Here is a 24,180-nt window from a genome sequence, read left to right as displayed (position 1 = left end):
ATTTCTTATGTTATCTCCCCTACTGAGGGCTGAAGTTGGCCCCAGAGTGAGGTGCATAGTTATAAGTCAGGGTTCATTTAATAGATTCAGCTCAGAGGCAAACAGAAACAAGGGCACCGAGCCAGGTAGGCCATTACAAAATGGCCCAACTGGGTTAGAGTTCCAGGCAAGAGACTTATTTTACTAACTTTACTAACATTATTTCTCCATTGTGACAGCTCCCGCTTCTGTGGGACGTGGCATCGTGTAGCAGTGACATTAGATACCCAAAGACTGTGGAACAGGGAGATGAAGTTTCATAGCATAATTACAAAATTTAACAGCACCCTTTCACATATTTTATGGCCCAATCTATGTTGTTATTCTTTTATTATTTTTTTAAAAATGTAATATGTTATGTAATATACTGATTGCAGAGTTCACGAAGCCATTTGGGAGATTACTAGGAGGAATAATTTGATATGAAATTATTATTTAATTAATCATATCACTTTCTTATTCTGTCTTATACTAACTTTTGCAGAATGTATATTATTTGGAGAGCCTTGTTTGATATCCTTAACAGACAGAGTAAACATTCAAGATAGTACTTTTAGGAGAGTAGTTTGAATAGTTTTCATTTGCTAATTCCGTCCTCTTTTTTCTGTGAAAGAGAAAAACAAAAACATTTTATTTTGTTTTCTTTCATGTAGTGTTTATCCAATTGCCTCCATATTTTATAACAGCACCAAAGACTAGTTTTTCTGTTCTGTTTAAAGCTCATAGTTTCTTAGAACTAGTTGTAAATGCTGTTAAGAGTCTCCCAAACAGTTTTTTAAGAACCTAATTTAGTTTCATTTGTACTAAGAAGCTGTTTTCTAGATGACTAACATCATATAGGGTTGTTTCCATCAAAAATATTAGTCTGGCATTTGTCATGTTCTTTCCACTAAATAGCTTTGTTATTATTGAGGTCTAAGCTCTGATTTTTTATCTTACCCAAATTCCTACCTTAGGGGTCTAGGGAGTCATGTCCTACAAACCATAAATTCTCATGAGATGGGTTTCATTTGACCCTATATATTGTGACTTACTTTTCAGTCTGACTCTGGCATAACATTATGAGACAAGGAAAAAATATTTAACCCCAAAATACATTTCCTTGTTATACCTTGAAATTGCCCTGCAAAGTCTCTTGTGGGAAAAATCCACATTCTATACAGAATCCCCTTCCCCTTTGGTTTTTCTTCCTTTCTTTCCAGATATAGGAGTTAATCACCTAAGAGCCAGGCACCCTTTTAAGTCCCATAAGAAACAATTTACAACCCCCGCTCTCTCTGAAGTCTGCTATCTGAGAGCTTCCTCTGCACAATAAAAGTTGGTCTCCACAATCCTTTACTTTTTTTTTGTTTTTGTTTTTTGTTTTTTTGAGACGGAGTTTCGCTCTTGTTGCCCAGGCTGGAGTCCAATGGCGTGATCTAGACTCACCACAACCTCCACCTCCCGGGTTCAAGCAATTCTCCTGCCTCAGCCACCCGAGTAGCTGGGATTACAGGCATGCGCCACCACACCCGGCTAATTTTTTATTTTTAGTAGAGACAGGGTTTCTGCATGGTGGTCAGGCTGGTCTTGAACTTCCAACCTCAGGTGATTTGCCCGTCTCAGCCTCCCAAAGTGCTGGGATTACAGGCATGAGCCACTGCGCCTGGCTCAATCCTTCATCTTTAACCTGAACATTCTTTTCTGTCGATCCAAGTCTTTAGACAAACTCCACCAACTGTCAACCAGAAGATGTTGAAATTTATTTAAAGCCTGGAAGCCCCGCTTTGAGTTGTCCCACCTTTCTAAATCAAACCAATGTATTTCCTTCTTTTTTTTTTTTTTTTTTTTTTGAGTCAAAGTCTTGCTCTTGTCCCCCAGGCTGGAGTGCAATGGCACAATCTCGGCTCACTGCAACCTCTGCCTCCCGGATTCAAGCGATTCTCTTGCCTCAGCCTCCCGAGTAGCTGGGGTTACAGGTGCCTGCCACCACGCCTGCCTAATTTTTGTATTTTTAGTAGAGATGGGGTTTCACCATGTTGACCAGGCTGGTCTTAAACTCCTGACCTCAGGTGATCTGCCTGCCTCGGCCTCCCATAGTGCTGGGACTACAGACGTGAGCCACCGTGCCCGGCCAAACCAATGTGTTTCTTAAATGTATTTGGTTAATGTCTCATGCCTTCCTAAAATATACGACAACAAGCTGTACCCTGACCACCTTGGGCACATGTTCTCAGGACCTCCTGAGAGCTGTGTCACAGGCTGTGGTCACTCATATTTGGCTCAGAATAAATCTCTTAAAATATTTTACAGAGTTTGACTCTTTTTGTCAATATTATGAAATGTGTCTGAGATACATATACAAAAGAAAAATACTAAGATATAGCATGCATCCAAGAAATACAGTATCTTTCTGTTAACATAAATTATCTAAATTAATATAATTCATGTGCATTTCTGAGTCTCACCTCACATCAGAGAGGCAGCCTGAGATGAAGAATGAGCACGGGCTCAGGTTGGGACCTGGTAAAAGCAGGCACCACCATTTAAGGAGCAGAGACCTTGGCTAGGTTGTTTCACCTCTCTGAGTTTGTTTCCTCATGCATCAGTTGGGAATGATATCAAATTTGTATCATCCTTAAGAAAAAACAAATGTATATGAAGTTGCAAATATAGATTTTCAACAAAAGTTAACAGCTATCACTCATTGGCATCTAGGCTTTAAGATGATTCCACTCAAGAGAGCAACATAATTTTAAATAAGAAAATGCTTTTGATGTAAGAGTCCATTTCCTGCCTCTTGGGCATGCCACCACAGCCTGATGCTCCATTAGCTGTTGCTATCTGCAGTTAATGATTTAGCTTGGAGCGTATCTGGTGCTGTACTAAGTGATCTACATATGTTATTTCATTTAATAACAGCAATCCTTTCAGGAAATTTTGGTTTCTGACTTTCTACCATGACTTTGACCTACGTACATTTTCTTTTAGACTATGTATTCTTTTGACTTTTGTCTGCCTTATTCTAGCCATTGCTTTGCACAAATTATGGCACTTCATCAAACCATATTAGTTAGGAGGCTGTGGGATGCAAATAACAGAGAACCAGACTTGATCTGTCAAAAAATAGAGGGAATTTTTTTCATATACACAACTGGATAATTCTTCACCGGGTTCTAGCTCTGTGATTCTTCTCACTCTGTCTTCCTCAATGGCTCTGCTCGTTGTATTAGAAATGGCTGCAGCAGTTCCTGACGTGACATCTTTGTACTACACTCTCCAGAGGAATGGAGAGTTGCTGTTTTCCCAGATAGAAGCTCTTGGCTTTCTTTGACAGGACCAACCAATATAGGTCTTGTGCTACCTCTGACACCATCACTTAGACCAGGGGGTTGGGGTCATTGACTGGCTTATCCCTGCTCTTCCCTGAGTCAATCAATGGACAAGAGGAATGGTGTTACATTGCTTAGTTCAGACCTACACCCGAGGTTGTGGTCCATGTCACCCAAATCACATGGGCATCGTGGAGCAGGAGGTGAAATGGGTACAGGAAGGCTGTCTTGCCCCCAGTGTCAAAGGGAATGGGTATTAGTCCATTTTCACACTGTTATAAAGAACTACTTGAGAATGGGTAATTTATAAATTAAAGAGGTTTAATTGACTCACAGTTCTGCATGGCTGGGGAGGCCTCAGGAAACTTACAATCATGGCAGAAGGCAAAGGGAAAGCAAGGCATGTCTTACATGGCGGCAAGAGAGAGGGAGCAAAAGGGGAAGTGCCACACTTTTAAACCATCAGATCTCATGAGAACTCATTCACTATCACAGGAACAGCAAGGGGGAAATCTGCCCCCAAGATGCAGTCACCTTCCACCAGGCCCCTCCCCTGACATGTAAGGATTACAATTCGAGATGAGATTTCGGTAGGGACACAAAGCCAGGCCATATCAGAATGTTTACAACATTTCACTTTTAATTATGACATGTTGCTAGAGGGTTTCTTTTAATTTTTTTTTTTCATCAGTTTAAGGAAGTCATCTTCACAATTAAGTTTTTCTTTTTAATCATGAATGGAAGTTGACTTTCATCAAATGTTTTTTTTAAATCTGTTGAGATGATCATGTGGATTTTTTTTCTTTATTCTATTAATGTGATAAGTTACACTCATTTTTAAAAACAACTTTAGCTATAATGACATATAATAAACTGCACATATTTGAAGTATATAGTTTGATAGCTTTTGACATATGTGTATACCTGTGAAACTATCACAATAATCAAAATAATGAACATATGTATCATTCCCTTCCAAACTATTTTTTTTTTTTTTTTTGAGACAGGGTCTCACACTGTGGCCCAGGCTGGAGTGCAGTGGCTCACTGCAACCTCTACTTCCCTGGGCTCATGTGATTCTCCAACTTTAGCCTCCTATGTAGTTGGGACTACAGGCATGAGCCACCACACCTGGCTAACCTGGCTAATTTTTGTATTTTTTGTAGAAATGAGGTTTCACCATTTGCTCAGGCCGGTCTTGAACTCCTGAGCTCAAAGTGATCTGCCCATCTTGGCCTCCCAAAGTACTGGAATTACAGGCATGAGCCAACATGCCTGGCCCCAAACATTTTCTTATCCCTCCTGTAATCCCTGTCTCCAGCCCCTCCCCTCCTACCCCTGCTCCACACCTGATCTACTTTCTGTCACTACAGATGAGTTGCATTACTAATTGAAGTTTTGAATGTTAAATTAACTTTCCATTTGTGAAATCAACCAGTTTGCTCATTATGTATTAGCTCTCTCTCTTACATTAAGGGAACTTCAAAAAGGTCATGGGAAAATGGAATTAAAAGATAAAAATAAAAAATATAAACTTTATTTTTCAACATAACCTCTATCAAGTTTAAGACACTTTTATAAGTGACAATATCAGCCATTTAGTCCATCCCTAAAGAACTGAGGGTCCTGGGATTTAACCATGTGAATGCAGTCTTTTTCACATTAGTAACTGAAGAAAAGTGGATGCCCTTACTGGGTGTATACCCAAAGGACTATAAATCATGCTGCTATAAAGAAACATGCACACGTATGTTTATTGCGGCACTATTCACAATAGCAAAGACTTGGAACCAACCCAAATGTCCAACAATCATAGACTGGATTAAGAAAATGTGGCACATATACACCATGGAATACTATGCAGCCATAAAAAAGGATGAGTTCATGTCCTTTGTAGGGACATGGATGAAATTGGAAATCATCATTCTCAGTAAACTATTGCAAGAACAAAAAACCAAACACCACATATTCTCACTCATAGGTGGGAACTGAACAATGAGAACACATGGACACAGGAAGGGGAACATCACACTTCGGGGACTGTTGTGGGGTGGGGGGAGGGGGGAGGGATAGCTTTGGGAGATATACCTAATGCTAGATGACGAGTTGGTGGGTGCAGTGCACCAGCATGGCACATGTATACATATGTAACTTACCTGCACATTGCGCACATGTACCATAGAGCCTAAAGTATAATAATAATAATATTAATAATAATAATAATAATAATAAAAAGAAACACACACACACACACACACACACAAAAAAAAAAAAAAAAAAGATTAGGGAATAAAAAGAAGTCAGAAGGAGCCAAATCAGGTCTGTAGGTGGTTGCCTAATGATTTTCCCATTGAAACTCTGGCAAAATTGTCCTTGTTTGATGATAGGAATAAGAGGCATATTGTCATGGTGGAGAAGGACCCCCTGTTGAAGCTTTCCTGGGCATTTTTGTGCTAAGATTTTGGCTTTCTCAAAACACTCTCATTGTAAACAGATTTTATCATTCTTTGTCTCTCCAGAAAGTCAACAAGCAAAATGCTTTGAGCATTCTCAAAAACTGTTGCCATGACTTTTGCTCATCACTAATCTACTTTTGCTTTGATGGGCCACCTCTACATCTTGGTAGCCATTCCTTTGATTGTGCTTTGTCTTCAGGATCATAAAGCCATGATTCATCTCTTTACAATTCTTTGAAGAAATGCTTTGGGATCTTGATCCCACTTGTTTGCAACATCCATTGAATGCTCTGCTTTTGTCTGCAGCTGATATGAAGTGCAATGGTTTTGGCACCTACCAAGTGGAAAATTTGCTCAACTTTAATTTTTCAGTCAGAATTGTGTAAGCTGAACCAATTGAGATGTCTATAGTGTTGGCTATTATTTTTTCTGTTAATCATTGGCCCTCTTCAATTAAGGCATGAACAAGATTAATTTTTTCCTTAAAAACTGATGCAGATGGTCTGCCACTGCGGGCTTCATCTTCAACATTGTCTCATCCCTTCTTAAAATGAGTTATCCATTTGTACACTACTGATTTCTTTGGGGGATTGACCCCACAGAGTTTTTGTAAAGCATCAAGATTTAGCCATTCTTCCACCCAAGCTTCACCATAAATTTAATGTTCTTGTTTCAATTTTAGCAGAATTCATGTTCCCCTGATGGGGCTCTTTTCAAACTGATGTCTTATCCTTCTTAGTGCCTCAAACTAGATCCTGTTCAGACATTTTATGACAAGTTAGCATAAGTTTATTCTGATGCAAAAAAAACTGAAATCTATGCATAGGTTTTTCAAAGTACACATTTTCTATAAACTTTTTGAAGACCCCTATTATTTCTCTATTTGTTTAACCAACATTTTGCTTCTATGTTTATAAAAGAGATTGGGCTGTAAGTTTTCTTTCTAGTAATGCCCTTCTCATGCTTTAGTATCAAGGTTATGCTAGCCTTATAAGATGAGCTGAGGATGGGGAGAATGTTTCTTATTCTCTTTTTTATTCTCTGGAAGAATTTATATAAGATAGGTTTTTTTTTTAATTAAGTTTTGGTTTGAATCAACCAGTGAAACCAGCTAGACTTATAAGTTTTTTTTGTTTTGTTTTGTTTTGTTTTTTTTGAGACGGAGTCTCGCTCTGTCACCCAGGCTGGAGTCCAGTGGCGCGATCTCGGCTCACTGCAAGCTCCGCCTCCCGGGTTCACACCATTCTCCTGCCTCAGCCTCCCGAGTAGTTGGGACTACAGGCGCCCACCAGCACGCCCGGCTAATTTTTTTTGTATTTTTAGTAGAGACTGGGTTTCACTGTGTTACCCAGGATGGTCTCGATATCCTAACCTTGTGATCCGCCTGCCTCGGCCTCCCAAAGTGCTGGGATTACAGGCGTGAGCCACCACAACCGGCCAACCTATAGGGTTTTTTTTTTTTTGGAAAGTTTTAAGTCATTAATTCAATTTTAAAATAAATAAGGGGTTCTTCACATTTTGTTTCTTCTTGTGCTGTTAGTTTTTGTAAAAGGTATGTTTTCTTGACTTTTTAATTGACTGTATGCACGTAATAAGCATGCAGCGTGAGCAATGAGAGTGAGACCCTGTCTCAAAACCAACCAACCAAACAACAACAACAATAAAACTCTATAAGCTCTGTAGTGACGTTTCCTCTTTTATTTCTGATATTGGTTATTTAAGCTTGCTTTCTGTATTTCTTCAGTATTCTCCATGGGGGTTTATAAATTTATTCATCATTTCAAAGAACCAACTTTTACTCTTATTGATCTTCTCTATTGTTTTTTTTGTTTTCTGTTTTACTTGTTGCTGTTATCTTTTTATTTCCTTCCTTATATTTTCTTTAGATTTCTGGGATTTTTTTTTCTTATTTTTGTTTTTTGAGACAGGGTCTCACCATGTTGCCCAGGCTGGTCTCCACTTCCTGGGCTCAAGTGATCCTCCTGCCTCAGCCTCCCAAAGTGCTGGGATTACTAAATAGGTGTGAGCCACTGTGCCCAGCCTATTTTATTTAGATTTAAGTTGTTCTTTTCATAACTTTTTATCAAGGATGTTTAGCTTATTGCTTTTCAGCTTTCCTTCTTCTCTAATATATGAATTTGGGGGCCATAAACTTTACTCGTAGAATAGTTTTAATGGTGCACCTCATAAATTTTAAGGAACATTTACTTCAAAATGGGCTCTGATTTCCATTGTGATTTTTTTCTTTGGCCTATGGGTTATTAGAAAGTATATTTCTTAATTTATAAGCATTGTGAATTTTCTAGGTAAATTTTTGTTATTGATTTCTAGTCTAATTTCTTTATGGTTAAATAATTTGTTTTGTATAAATTCAATTCTTTGGAATTTGTGGCAATTTGCTTTCACATATGGTTGAGTTTGATAATGATCTATGCATATTTGAAGCCAGTGTGTATACTCTGATGTTTCAAGGTAGAGTATTGTATGTGCGACTATTAGGTCAAATATGTAAATAGTATTGTTCAAATCTTATATATCCTTATAAATTATCTGATATACCTGAGAGAGATATGTTCAGATTCCTCGTTATGATTTTTAAATTTCTGTCTTTTGTCACTGTTAATATATAATTTTGAGATATGTTACTAGGTGAATTAAAATGTAGAGGTATTATCTCTTAATAGAGAAGTTAAACTTTTATCATTTTGAAATGCACTTGTCCCTCCATATCCATAGGTTTCACATCTGTGGATTCAATCGTGGATCAAAAATATTTGGGAAAAAATTGCATCTGTACTGAACACATACAGACTTTTTGTCTTGTCATTATTCCCTAAACAATACAGTATGACAACTATTTATATAGCATGTATATCGTATTAGGTATTATAAGTAATCTAGAGATGATTTAAAACACATGGGAATACATTATATGCAAATACTATTCTGTCTTATGTCAGGGACTTGACTATCCATGGATTTTGGTATCCATAGGAGGTCTTGGAATCAATCCCACATGGATACCTTAAGGCCTTCTTTGTCTGATATAAATATAGCTTATATGCTATTGGCACATATTTTCATTTTATATATACTTAAAATCTCCTAATGTATTATTATAACTATCGCTATATTCAGTTAAAAATTTAGGTTTATCCACATGTTTGCCCTTTTCATTGTTCTTTATGCCTTCCTGCATCTTTGAGCTTCCATCTGGGAGCAGAATACACCCTTTAGTATTGTCTTTAGGTTAGACTATTGATACAAATTCTCTACATGAAGTGAAAAATGTTTTTTTTTCCCCCACTTCATTATTGAGGAGTAATTTTACTAGTAGAGAATTTTAGGTTTATAGCTATATTCCTTCAGCACTTTGAAGATAATTCCATTTTATTCTGGCTTCTCTTGATTCTTTCGAGAAGTCAGCTGTCAGTCTAATACTTGCACCTTTGATGTTAATCTGTCTAAAAGAATATTAAAATATTCTTTTAATATTTCCTCTATAACTTTTATTTTTAGCACTTTTTTACTATGTTATGCTTTTCTTTTTCCTTATCTTGGTTTAGGTTTGGAGATCTACTTGAATCTGTGCTTTTGGCCAGTTTTTGCAAAGTCTCAGTCATTATCTTCTTGAATATGCCTCTTTCCCATTCTCTCTTCCCTCTCTTCTGGATACCTTCTATCTATCTAACTTTCTGGACATGCATGAATGGGCCCTGGCAACCTATCTGACCCATCCCCTGCCATACTCTTGTTACTCACTTGCCTCTATCTTGCTGATTTTCTAACATGCCAAGCATGCTTCTTACTCCTAGATTTTTAAAAATATTGCTTCCTTAGCCTGGAATACTGTTTTCAAGATATATCTAAGACTCATTCCCTTACATGATTCAGGTCTCTGCTCAAATGTGGCCTTATCAGAGAGGCTTTCTCTGACATTTATTCAAAATTATTATCCAGACCTCTCCTCTCCCATACTGTTCTCTAACTCTTTACCTGGTTTTATGCTTCTTCATAGCACTTAATACAATATGACACATTATATATCCAACATTTATTTGCTTATTCTTTGTCTCTCTCCATTTGAATAGAAGTTCTGAAGTTCTGTAAGAGGAGAGAGCTTTTTCCCACCCCCTCCTCACAGTTGTATCCCATCCCCTGGAATAGTGCCTGGATTAGAGTAAGTGTTTAATAAATATTTGTAGGAGAATGAATGAATGATTAATAGATAGCAGATATAGAAAGAGTTCTCTGTAGGAAGTGAAGAAAGTGGAGAAGGCAGAATAACAAACTAAGCAAGTCTTTTAATCTTTTGAATGTAAAGATTGTATCATTGATCATATTTCTGTTCATCAATGTTACCTAAAATAGCAAAATGAAATATTAATATGTTTGAAGATATAGCTTTCATTAGTTTAAATTAACTATCTCATTTAGTTTAGGCATATGGTCCACAAATTTTTAAGAACATTTAATTTTAATTTAAAAAATTGAGCCTACCAAATAAGATGCATTATTTTCCAGTGACTTAATATGTATATTCAAGACTTCTTCAATTTTTATAGTATAAAATTATTGTGATTGCACATGAAAATTTATTATTTTAGCAAAATATTATGAGTGCTTATAAGTACAAAGGCTAAAACTGATATCCCTACCAACTACAAAAAAATAGGCCAGGCAGCTGGGTACTGCCTAGCCTATTTTTTTGTGGTTGGCAGGGATATCTCTTTATTGGGTAGATATTTAAGGACTCATATAGACCCATCATTTTTTATGGGCAAAAAAACCCAACTCTGGTCTTCTAAATGTCTTTTGTAAATTTCTTTCCCTAAATAAATCATAAGTCCACTCATTATACCTAGACTCACACAATGTGTATTCGTCATAGCTGCTCAAAAGGAATCCACAGTGTAGGTCAGAGCTACTTGATGAGAGAAAGTCTTGACTCTGATAATAATGTTTTTACCTCACTGGCACCCAACAGTATTTTGCCAGATTGCCTGAAGTCAGCATGCCTTCCTGATGGTCATGGACTGTTCTGCTTTTCCAGGAATGTCTCAAAGGGATCCTGCCTGAAAGGAAAGAGGCCATACTGTGATATTTCACTGCTTATAAAGAGACCAAGAATGGCCTCTGTCTTGTTCTTTTAGCTAGCTTCAAACAAACCTAGCCAGCTTAAAAACAGAAATGGAACTGATGAAGTCATCAACCTAGAGCCTCCCGCTACTGCCCATGCATTTTCTAGTCTAGAATGAAGCTAATAATCTCAAGAACTGCTTCCTAGAAAGGTTAAGGAGAAAAGCATGCCCCATCCCACTTCTCCTCCCATTTCCCACTCTTGAAATAGCACTGTTAGCATCTGATGTGAGCCAGAGGAGTATCTGAGGCTGTGCCATATGTCCCTGTTAGAAACACTGAGCTTATAATGACTAAGAAACTCCAGGGGGTTGTCTAAACCACCAAGGTTATAAAGGGCACAGCACCATCACAGCTGAACTAAAATTTAATATGATTCTTACTTTACCACCCATGGTGACCTAAGAAGGTGGTATGGTGGACAAACTCTAAATAGAGGGCTAACTTATGGCTCACTAAGAAGCTAAATATGCTGTTTTCATGGTAGAATAGGGAGGAAGAAACTGGTAAATATTTCTAAATGTCATGTGTTTACACATGAATCTATTCACTTCTTTATTTTTAAAATTCTTCTGAGAAGTACTTTAGAAGTAATCCCTAAATTTAAAGTATTTATAACAAAAATTTTACATATTCTCACCAGTTTAGAGCATTACCCAGAAGGAATTGTGACTCCATGGTCCAGGGGATTAGAGTTAGTCATTAGGGGTGGGAATTTCCTCTCAGAATGAAGTTAGAGCACTGTAACCATCTTATGTGACCAAGTAGATGTTTGAGAAAGATCTGGAATTATTGTAATGAAGGTGAGTAGCACTGAGAATGCCCATAGAGCCTGTAGCTTAGATGGGGGTGGGTGTCACCATGATCTTAGTGTTGCACTTTTTGGAAACTAAGTTTAGGTGAGGAATGAAGTCACAATCCCCTAAGAAGGGAATAATGAATAAACTAGTTATCAGCTTATTACTTTAGAGTAGAAAACAGACCTCATGCAGGAATCATTCTGCATATGTGGTGAAGCCTTCTTGGTGAGCAGACAAACAAACAAGAAAATTCACTTTTTCTAAAAAAAAAAGCACATCAGACCTTTGTAGTCTGGAGAACTCATTCTTCTCTATTTTAGAGATGTTTCTTTTTCTAATAACTGGGAAGGGCTGTCTCTAACCAGAGCTCCTGTACCACCCCTAAAGATATCAATACTTTCTCATTCTCCAACTTTTAGTTTTCCCATGTCTATTGGTCCTCAAAACTTTGTCTTTGCAGCACTCCCTGCCTCATCATACTGTGACAAGTTGAATTCCTAAGACTGAGGCTCGTATTACAAAGGCTGCAATTTAGATGAGCAACTCCCTGGTGAGATGAGTGGCTCTCTGGCAAACGGGGTGGGGAACATAGAGAACTAAGAGTCAGGAAACTTGGGGCCTATATCTAGGGCATCTGTTACCTAACATTCTGACCCAGACTATGTTTTTCTTGCTTCAGTGGCTTAGGCTGCAAAATAAGGTCCCTTTTACCTTTGACACATAATCCAGATCTTGTACTTTACTTTAGTAATTTTAGAAAGAAGACATTTAGGCCGAGGAGATGAATCTCTGTTCTCATTGAGGTAATAAGGTTTTGTACCATTTTATTTTTCTTGGTAAAGTCTTTGCTTATAATCTGGCAGCCTTTATTTGTATTCCTTTTTCTTCCTTTGGCTGGCTGGAGAGCAAGTGCCATTGACATGGCCCAAAGAGTATCTTCTTTTCAGCCTTGGAGCAAGGAGTCTCAGAGTAGAGCACCCCTACTCCCTCCCCAAATGCCTGTGAATGACAAGGCAGGAAAAACATTTTTTAATTAAGTCAATTCAGTTGTTACAAGTTGAATTAATCTCTAATTTAGGGATATCATGGGAAACTATTTATAATATATGCCAGCTGACCCTTATCCAAATTTCCATGGAAATAGCAATGTTATAACACAGGGTGTTCTTGGACTGCTCTAAAAATTCCAGCTGGTTTAAGTATGATACTGAACAAAAAATGAAGCCTTCTACTAACAAATGTGTTGAAGTATGCACTCAGGTGCTCAGGAGGTATAGGCTTAGCTTGAAAAAATTCAAAGCATGATACCCTGGGCTTTCCCTCAAACCTCTTTAATTAAGACCTCTGATATTGTTGTGTTGTTTCTATCTGAAGTCAAATGGGAATTGCAGAAAGTTTTGCAGTTTGTTTTTTTTTTTCTCCTCCATGAGGTAGAGATTCGTCTATGCCAGGAGAAGTGAAGATAGTCATGTCTTTCTCTTGAATGATGTAATAAAGTTTTGCAAGGGATAAGCCATGTTTCACTTGTATCAGATTTATTTATCAAATGTGTTGCCATTAAGAGTATGAAAATATTTCAGCTGAGGCCGGGTGCAGTGGCTCACGCCTGTAATCCCAGCACTTTGGGAGGCCAAGGCAGGTGGATCACCTGAGGTCAGGAGTTCCAGACCAGCCTGGCCAACGTGTTGAAACCCTGCCTCTACTAAAAATATAAAAATTAGCTGGGCGTGGTGGCAGCCACCTATAATCCCATCTACTCCGGAGGCTAAGGCAGGGAGAATTACTTGAACCCAGGAGGCGGAGGTTGCAGTGAGCCAAGATCACGCCATTGCACTCCAGCCTAGGTGACACAGCAAGACACTGTATCAAAAAAGAAAAAAATTCAGCTGAAATAATAGCATATGGGAGAAATTAGCCATGGATTTATAATACGCCTAGTAAAAGTGCAGACGCCATGACTATATTGCATGCTTGGTGAAAGTAATGGCAGGTTTGCTATATTCAAAACATTTGAATTAATCTGTTCAAACCATGCACAGCATTACAGAAATGACATTCCAGCACAGTGACTGCAGTCTGCAGCATTTGCAGTTTTGTCATCTAGACAACGTCAAACAAGATGCAAACAACCAGGCTTGGTAGATAGAATACCCTTTGAGAACTGAGTAATCCTGAGATGACTTTGCTCATCATTGATGTCCTGTGACATCAACTGAAGGCTTGTCTTGCCCATTTCACCTTGTCATTGTGGTTATTGGTTTTCTCCATTAAAATGGAAAATTGGATTATATTTAGCAGAATGAACATATATTTGATGCTTTAGGTAAAATATATACAGTCATATGCCACATAATGACTTGATGTTTTAGGTAAAATATGTACAGTCATATGCCACATAATTCAACATTTTGATCAACGATGAACTGCATATATAACAGTGGTCCCATAAGATTAAAATTAATATTTTTACTGTACCTTTTTTATGTTTAGATACACAAATGTCATTGTGTTACAGTTGCCTACACTATTCAGTAACATGGCATAGTATACTCCATTGCACTCCATGTGCGCCATTGTACTCCAGCCTAGGCGACAGCCCAGGTTTGTAGCCTAGGAGCAAATAGGCTATATCACATATCCTAGGTGGGTAGTAAGCTATACCATCTAGATTCATGTAAGTACAGTCTATGATGTTCACGCAACAATGCAATCACCTAATGATGCATTTCTCAGAATGTGTCCCAGTCATTAAATGATGCATGACCGTATGTATAATGTGAAGTTAGCACCCTTTAGCAAACTCCTGAATCATTAATTTGCAACCCTTTGGTTACATCTTTTCTTACCATTATAAGAATTTGCTTAATATGAATTTGTGGATTAAAGTCATTTAAAGTGCTGTCTATATTAGGGAGATTAGCCCTTTGTCTGTGATATGAGATGACAATATTTTTTCCCCAGTTTGACATTTTTCGTTTGAAAAATTTTTTTTGTCATGTAGATTTAAACTTTTTTTCCAGTACAATAACGCATTTAACATTGGGGATACATTCTGAGAAATGCATCATTAGGCAATTTCTTTGTTGTGCAAATATTGTAGGGTAGACTTACACAAACCTAGATGGTAGAGCCTACTACACACCTAGGATGTGTGGTATAGCCTATTGCTCCTATTTTACAGACCTATATGGCACGTTATTGTACTTAATACTGTAAGCAATGTCAACACAATGGTAAGTATTTGTGTACCTAAACATAGAAAAGGCACAGTGAAAATATGGTATTATAATCCTATGGGACCATTGTCACATACACAGTCCATCTTTTTTATTTATTTATTTATTTTTTTGAGATGGAGTCTTGCTCTGTTGCCCAGGCTGGAGCGTAGTGGCGCAATCGCAGCTCATTGCGACCTCTGCCTCCCAGGTTCAAGCGATTCTCCTGCCTCAGCCTCCTGAGTAATCCCCGCAATCTCAGCTGACTGCAACCTCTGCCTCCCTGGTTCAAGTGATTCTCCTGCCTCAGCCTCCCAAGTACCTGGGATTACAGATGCACGCCACCACGCCTGGCTAATTTGTGTATTTTTTTTTTTTAGTAGAGATGGGTTTTACCATGTTGGCCAGGCTTGTCTCAAACTCCTGGCGTCAAGTGATCCGCCTGCCTTGGCCTTCCAAAGTGCTGGAATTACTGGCAGGCCCATAGTCCATCATTGATGGAAACACTGTTATGCTGTGTGCGTGACTATAGTTGTTGTTGTTGTGTTTTTTTAATCCACAGCTGACCTGAAAGTCTTTTATGTCTCCAGATTTTAACAGAAAGCCTTCCCCACTGAGTTAGTAGGGATAGTTTCCTTTGTTTTCTTCTAGTATTTTAATTATTTCATTTTTAAAATTTAAATCTTTACTCCTTTAGAATTTACCTGGTATATAGTATGAGGCATGAATTCAACTTAATTTTATTAAAAACACCTCTCCAGTTTTCTCAAGACAATTGGAGTTGTTCATCTTTTCCTCATTGATTTAACTTATGTATTTATGTATGTATGTATTTATTTATTTAGAGATGGGGCCTCACTCTGTCACCCAGGCTGGAGTGCAGTGGTGCAATCTCAGTTCACTGCAACCTCCGCGTCCTGGGTTCAAGCAATTCTCACGCCTCAGCCTCCTGAGTAGCTGGGCTTATAGGTGTGCACCACCACACCCGGCTAATTTTTATATTTTTAGTAGAGATGCGGTTTCACCATGTTGGCCAGGCTTGTCTCGAACTCCTGACCTCAAGTGATCTGCCTGCCTCAGCCTCCCATAGTGCTGGGATTACAGGCATGAGCCACTGTGCCTGGCTTAGATACCCTATATATCATACACCAAATTCTGTATGCATTGAGATCTATTTCTGAATTTCCTGTTCTGTTTTCTTGATTTGTCTATTCCTGTGTCAGGAATACACTTTCAACTATTGTAGCTTTATATTATTTTATGATAAATGCTAGGAATTGTCCCCCTCATTTTATTCTTTTTAGAGATTTCCTTGAAATCCTTTATTTTTTCTGTATAATTTTCATTTTTGAATTGACACATAATAATTGTACATATTAATGGAGTACATAGTGATGTTTCAATATATACAATGCTTAGTGATCAGATCAGGATAATTAGCATATCTATAATCTCAAACATTTATATTTTCTTTGTATTGGAAAAATTCAATACCCTCTCTTCTAGCTATTTGAAAATATATAATATTGTTAACTATAGTCACCCTATAGTGCTATAAAACAGAACTTACTCTTGCTGTACAGCTGTAATTTTGTGTCCTTTAACATATCTCACCATCTTCCCCTTCCCCCATCTCCCTATCCTCTAGTAACTTCTTTTCTACTTTTTACTTCTATGAGATTGACTTTTTTTAGCTCGTGCATATGAATGAGAATATAAGGTGTTTAACTTTCTGTTCCTGCCTCATTTCACTTAACATAATGTTCTTCAGTCCCATCCATGTTGCAGGAATCACAGGAATTCATTCTTTTTTATGGCTGAATTGTGTTCCATTGTGTATATATACCACATTTCCTTGACTCATTTATCTATTATTGGACACTTAAGTTGATTCCGTATCTTAGCTACTTTGAATGGTGCAGCAATAAACATGGGGGTGCAGCTATCTCTTCAATGTACTGATTTCCTTTCCTTTGGATAAATGCTGAGTAGTGGGATTGTTGGATCATATGGCAGTTCTATTTGCAGTTTTTTGAGGAATCTCTATATTGTTCTCCATAGTGGTTTTGTTGGTTTACATTCCCACCAACAGTGTATAAGTGTTTCCTTTTCTCTGCATCCTTGTTTTTTGTCTTTTTGATAATAGCTATCCTAACTGGGGTAAGATGCTATCTCACTGTGATTTTGATTGGCATTTCCTTCAATGATTAGTGATGTTGAGCTTTTTTTTCCATGTATTTTATGGACAAATGTATGTCTCTTTTGAGAAATATCTATTCAGATCATTTGCCCATTTTTTAATCAGATTTCTTTTTGCTGTTGCGATGTTTGATTTCTGCATATTAATCCCCTATTGGATGAATAGTTTGCATGTATTTTCTCCATTCTACAGGTTGCCTTTTCACTCTGTTGTTTCTTTTGCTGTGCAGAAGCTTTTCAGCTGGATATAATCTGTTTATTTTTGCTTTTGTTGCCTGTGCTTTTGAGGTCTTATTCATAAAATCTTGCCCCAGACCAATGTCCTGGAACTTTTCTCCTATGTTTTTGTCTAGGGGTTTTATAGTTTTAGGTATTACATTTCGGTCTTTAATCCACTTGAAGTTGATTTTTATGTAGAGTGAGAGATGGTAGTCTAGTTTCATTCTTCTGCATGTGGCTATTTAGTTTTCCCAGCACCATTTTTGAAAAGATTGTTCTTTCCCCCAGTTAATGTTCTTGGCATCTTTGTCAAAAATGGGTTGCCTGTAGATAAATGGATTAATTTCTGGGTTCTCTATTCTGTTCTACTGATCTGTGTGTTATTTTTTAATGTATACTTTAGAATTTGTCTGTCTCATTCTCCCCCGACCCCTACCCTTCTCCAATTTTTGGCCTTGTTACTGTAATTATAATTAATTGCTATATTAGCTTAGGGAGAACAACTTTATAAGGTTGAGTCTTCCTATCTAACTTGGTATGTCTTTGCTTTTGTACAAGTCTTTGTGTCTTCAGGAATGCCTTAAAATTTTATTAGTAAATATGGCACATTTCTAAAGCTTTTTCTTAAGTATTTCATCTTTTGCTGTTGCTATTGTAAATAGTCTTCCCCCATTTCATCTTCCAACTTTCTGTGTTTGTAATCTAAAATCTATTGATATATATAATAATTCTCTATCCTGCTGCCTTACTAAGTTTTCTTGTTTACTTTTTCAATTGAATGTCATAGGGTTTTCTATATTCATCACAAATTGTAGTAGTTTTATGTTCTCTAAATTTGTATACCTCTAGTTTCTTTCTCTTAGTAATTGTATTGTCTAATATCTAATATCTAGGATGTTAAGTAATGGTGGTGACAAATGAGCATCCTTCTTTGTTCCTGAATTGAGTGGGAATACCTCTACCTCTAGTGTTGTCCTGCTAAGCATAATGGTTACTTTGGGATCAAGGTATATTTCATCAAGTTAAGAGGGTATCCACTGATTTCTACCATTGACTTCAACATATTTCTAAATCATAGTAAAGCCCCAGAGCTATGTACCTGCACCATGATAGGATAAAAGCTCTAAAAGGAAGGAAACTTACCTTCCTCCCATCATGAGTAATAAATTCCAAGCACAGGAAGGTTGTAACTACTCCCTGCCCCAAAGTCCTAAAATTAGATTCGAAGACAATTTGGAACACTGTCTCTTAGGTCTTATACCAGCGTTTGTTGGGATATGTTAGGCTAACACTATTTCTCTATAACATTATTTCTCTTTCCTTGTGCTCTCTCCTTGAGATTTTCCCATTTTATCCTTCTCTTCTCATCCTACTTCTGGGACTTCACATGTATTGCTTGGCTGTGCATTCTTCCTCCAGCCTGCCATTGCTGACAAGCCAAGCTAATCGTAGGAGATTTCTAGACAGTGACATAATCCCTTCCCCACCCAAAAAGACTTTTTGCTGTTTGCTCTTCCTGGACAAAGTACATTGTCTTCCAAATGCTGTTGATTACATCTGGAATTAAAGCAGAAAGCTCGTTGGAGCTGCTGAACACCTCAAAATATACTTCAGTCTTGACAGTGCCTTTAGCAAGGTGATTTTAGCCAACAGTGAAAGTATCATAGGCACTATTGTATCTTATATTCATTTGTAGGTGGTATTCAGATTTCAAAAGAAATTGTCATAATATTTATAATATTTAAATGGAAAACATAAACAATTACATATTAGTGCTGTACTTCTGATTTTAGATTCACCTGTGTCATAACTTTAATTAACATCAAAATTAGTAAATGTTTCATATGCTAAGAAAACTTATATGCAAATGGAAAAAATCTAAGCCAATTATTATTTTCATAATGTTCTACTGTGAAACAAAAGAGTATTTCTGTCCATATGTAGTTATCAGACTCTGGAGTCAGATAGACTTGGGTTAGAATTCTGGATTTACCACCACCTGGCTGGGTGACTGGACACAAGTAACATATTCTCAAGTGAGTCTCACGTTCCTCAGCTGCAGAATGGGGACAGAAATACTTTGTACAGTTATATGAGAATTAAGAATGCACACAAAGTGCTTAGCCAGTGGCTACCATGCCCTAAGACTTTAATAAATGATAACTATTACCATAGCCTATTGTTAATGGCTATAATAAAGCCTGTTGTTTTTAACTTTTATTAACTTAGATATTAAAGAATAAATGTTGCAGTTTGACTCAGTGTGGAACTATAATTGCAAAGCAACTCATTTATCCACACAGCCTCCTTTCTGAGAGTTAGAACTAATGTACTTAGAAGGATTTGACTGAAGTTCTGCTCTGGATTTTCTTAGGAATTATTTGGGCAACCATGTCTGTTAACGCTTACCCAGAACCGCAAGGCTGAAAGTATGTTATTGTTTGATTAGGTTTTCATTAGCCAATTATTATTTATTGACCATATGATAGGTGGAATAGAAAACTATCACAAAAGACATACGATTCCTACGCTACACATTTAGAACTAAAAACAGATGGGCATCTTTGATTTACATGCTCATCAAGTAATTTTAAAGGGTCCACTTTGTGCTAGATATAATACCATGCCCTAGGGATACATAGATGAAAAGATAGCCTCCTACTCTGAAGAAACTTACAGTCTAGTATGGTGTCTAGAATGGAACTTAGAAGCCACTTCTTATAGGAAGCCTTCCCTAAACTTCAGGTAGGGAAAATGTCCCTCTTATGTGGTCCCATAGCCGCCATGCTTACAATTAAGTTTGGCATTTGTCACACTGTAGATTGTCTGTCTCCTATGCTAGACTGTAGGCTGCTGGATAACAGGGATTATGTCTTACTCATCACAGAAGAAAAGAAGATAACTAAAACATAATCTTGGCCCTTGAAGAACTTAAAATTGAGTGACAAATGTAAACTACTAACACATGTAAACAACTAAGCTCAATATACATTTTTATGAATTATAAATTCTACAGAGTATATGCTACAAGAGGTAGGAGGTTTTGGAAAGGTGATTTAGAGGATATGGCATTTCAGTTTAGAAGGAATGGTGCAATTTCCATGGCTGAGGTGGGCAAATGAATCCAAGGTTAGGGAACATCATGAGCAAAGGCACAGAATCGGGACTGTACATGGGCTACTTAAGGAATAGTAAGGAGTTCCATGTGAGTGGACTCTGGTAAGAATGTTAGGTAGGGGATTGGTTGTAGCTGATCTTGGATGCAATAGTAGGGTGTTTGGATTTTCTTCTGCAGGCAGTGGTGCATTGACAAGGATATTTGAGCAAAAGGGACATGATTACTTTGTCAATAGTGTAAATGATGGGAAAAGAGAGATAATATTCAGGAAGGGGACTCCTGGGACTTCTGATAATGTAGACAAGAGATATTAAGGTGAGAATAGATATGGAAAGGGAACAATTCTGGAAGCATTGTGCAAATTGACTTGTCAGACTCTAATTTGGAATAAGGGAGATTCCAATTTAAGAGTCCTTATTTCCTGGCTCGGCGGAGCTCGTAGTGAGCCAAGATTGCGCCACTGCACACCAGCCTGGGCGACAGAGTGAGACTCCGTCTCAAAAAAAAGAATCCTTATTTCAAAGGTGATGGCTCTAGTTTACATTCTCTGTCATTTACATGCTCTGGCCATGGCATGGGTAAAGTCACTCAGAAAGCGTTTAAAGAAAAGCCAGAGGGAGGTCACAGAACCATGTGGAAAACTTATATTTAAGGCGTAGGTAAATCTTCAGATTTAGAAGAGATTATGTTTCAAAACTTACTAAAAAGACAAAAATGGGCTGGGCACAGTGGCTCATGCCTATAATCCCAGCACTCTGAGGCCGAGGCAGGAGGAGTGCTTGAGCCCAGGAGTGCAAGATGAGCCTGGGCAACACAGTGAGACCTTATCACTACCAGAAAAAATAAATTAGCTGGGCATGGTGGCATGTGCCTGTAGTCCCAGCTACTAGGCTGGCTGAGGCAGATCACTTGAGCCCAGGAAGAGTGAGGCTGCAGTGAGCTGTGATTGTACCACTGCACTCCAGCCTTGGCAACAGAGCAAGACTCTGTCTCAAAAAAAAAAAAAAAAAAAATCTAACAGACGTAGTTTTCATCCTTTAAGTGGTTTGCTTAAGTTAACATCTGGTTTATGGCAGAGCCCCCAACCCCTGACTTGTAGCTCAGTGCACTCTCTATTTTATGCTCTAGATTTTAGTTTAATGCTAAATGTGAGGATATCACCTACCTTTTCCATCCTCATCTATCTTAGTAAACCAGATTAAATTTGAATTCTGGACCCCTTAAAGTATCTTCTGTCTCAGCCAGGCGCGGTGGCTCATGCTATAATCCCAGCACTTTGGGAGGCCAAGGCGGGCAGATCACAAGGTCAGGAGTTCAAGACCAGCCTGGCCAGCATGCTGAAACCCCGTTTCTACTAAAAATACAGAAGTTAGCTGGGTGTGGTGGCGCGTGCCTGTAATCCCAGCTACTCAGGAGGTTGAGGCAGGAGAATCACTTGAACCTGGGGAGGCAGAGGTTGCAGTGAGCCGAGATCGCACCATTGCACTCCAGCAGAACTCTGTCTCAGGGTGGGTGGGTTGGGGGTGGGGGTTGAAAGTATCTTCTGTCTCATATGTTTATAGCTACCAATAGCAAAGAGAAAATTGTGCCACTGGAAAACAGGGCAAGTCATCTATATGGATGCCACTTAAAATTACGTGATATGAATTCATATAAAAAGCCTAATTAAATCTACCTTATGTTTCAAAGGCAGTAAGTTAATCTTATACATTATTGTTTTCATACTCTTAATGTAAAAGAAAAACTACTTCATTTTCAAATGGTAAATTATTATCCCCCAAATACATTGCTGTATACAGAAGTGGAAAGATTTTGCTCAAATAAGCCAAAGCTAATGATTTCATTTTAATTCTATAGAAGTTTTTGTTGTTACTAATACTGTAATTGTCTATAGCATATGCCATAGGTATTGTTTGAAATTGTTTTTATCTCTTAATTATCAAATGAAATATACCTCAAAGAGGGAGGCCTGAAAAGACATGAAACTTTGAAATATAGAGCATCTTAAAAAGCAAGTATATGGTGAGGCCAGTCTTCAGAATAGCATCATCCCTGTTGAACAACATAAAAAATATATGGATTTGATGATATATTTGGTTGGAAGATAAAAAATGAACCATCATGAGCCATTATGAAAGAAGTGTTTACAACTGAAAAACTCTGATAAAGGTCAGTTGACAAAATGAGTGGAGCACTGTAAATACTAAGAGTTGATGGCCCATGCCTAGACAATTCAGTGTTTCTATTCTTAGAAAATGGATTTTAGCCATTTGAATGCGGCCTAGTAAATGATCCTATTACAATTTTCACATATCAATTCATGGTTTACCCAAAAAGATCTGCAGCATACTTTTAAATTGGCCTTTTTCTGGCAGAGAGGTTCAGAAAAATAATGTGTTTTTTGTTTTGAATTTATTTACTTACTTTGGGTTTCTTTTTTCTTAAGCAAAAATATTAAAGTACAATATACATACGGAGAAGTATGTTTTCTAAATGTACAACTCGGTGACGTTTCATAAGTTGAATATACTTACTTATCCAGCACCCAGATTAAGACACAAAACATCACCAGCCCTTCAGAATCTACCATCTCTTACTTCCTTCCAGTCAATAGGTACCTACCACCCCAAAGTTTATTGGGAGACAATTCTCCCATGTGTCTCATGTTTCTGCATATCTTGTGAGCAAAAGCACTGACTGCATGCGTTCAGAATGTCTTTCCAAGGCAGCCTTGGAAGACCATGTCTCCAGAGCAAAGGGCAGGTGTGCTTATAGTCTTGAAAATAGAGATTATGTCTCTTAGAGAGCAAAGAACAGGTTTACTTACTATTCGGTATAATAGAGATGTCTCCCTTCAAAGCCAAAAGGACAGGCATGCTTACTGCCCATTATAAAAGATTCAGATTCCCTATGTTCCCTACAGGAGTTCCTCTCTTGTAACACAATCCACTGTATGTACAGGTGTCACTTGGTTTTATGTTGCCTTGTGGGAATTAGAGCTCAGGGAACCAGTGCAAATACTGACACTCTGACTATTGAGTTGTAAGGTCCTTTGTCTCTGACCTAGCATGTAAGGCTAACTTGTTTGTTAAGCTTGCAAGGAGCATAAATCTCAGACCCATCACTGTCCTTGGTAGTAAGCACTATTCTGACTTCTACCACCTTAGATTAGTTTTACCTGCTGTTACACTTCATACATAAAAGAATTATATAGCATGTACTCTGTCTGGCTTCTTACATCCAACAACATATTTGTGAGATTCATTCATATTATTGCATGTAGGCATAATTCTTTCTTAACAGTATTCCATTGTGTGAACATTTTAAAAAATTGGTTTATTTTTTCCACTATTGATGGACATTAGGGCAGCTCCCAGTGTCAGCTATTAAAATTGTATTGTTATAAATACTTTATGCATGTGTTTGAGTGAATATATGTATATATTTCCATTGGGTATATTCCCAGAACTAGATCAGAGGGTACGCACTGGTACTGCCAAACAACTTTCTTAAGTATTTGTACAAAGCTACTCTCCCATAAACAGTATATGAGCCTTTTGGTATCTCTGTTATTTTCAACCTTTGTTATTTTCCATCGTCTTTGTTTTTTTTTTTTTCAGTGACGTGCTTTAATTTTACCATCATCCATTCATAAGGAAAGATGCCACTGGCATAATGGAATTA

General features: G+C 37.7%; 1 protein-coding gene across 2 annotated transcripts in view; it reads left to right on the top strand.

Moving 5' to 3' along the window:
* Window positions 1-24,180, top strand: part of ACYP2 (acylphosphatase 2) — a 190,077-nt gene that overhangs the window by 114,909 nt on the left and 50,988 nt on the right. The window lies entirely within an intron of this gene.

This window comes from Pongo pygmaeus, chromosome 12, assembly GCF_028885625.2.
Source record: "Pongo pygmaeus isolate AG05252 chromosome 12, NHGRI_mPonPyg2-v2.0_pri, whole genome shotgun sequence".
In the NCBI taxonomy this organism is placed as follows: Eukaryota; Metazoa; Chordata; class Mammalia; order Primates; family Hominidae; genus Pongo; species Pongo pygmaeus.
This window is presented reverse-complemented; position numbering and strand designations above follow the sequence as displayed.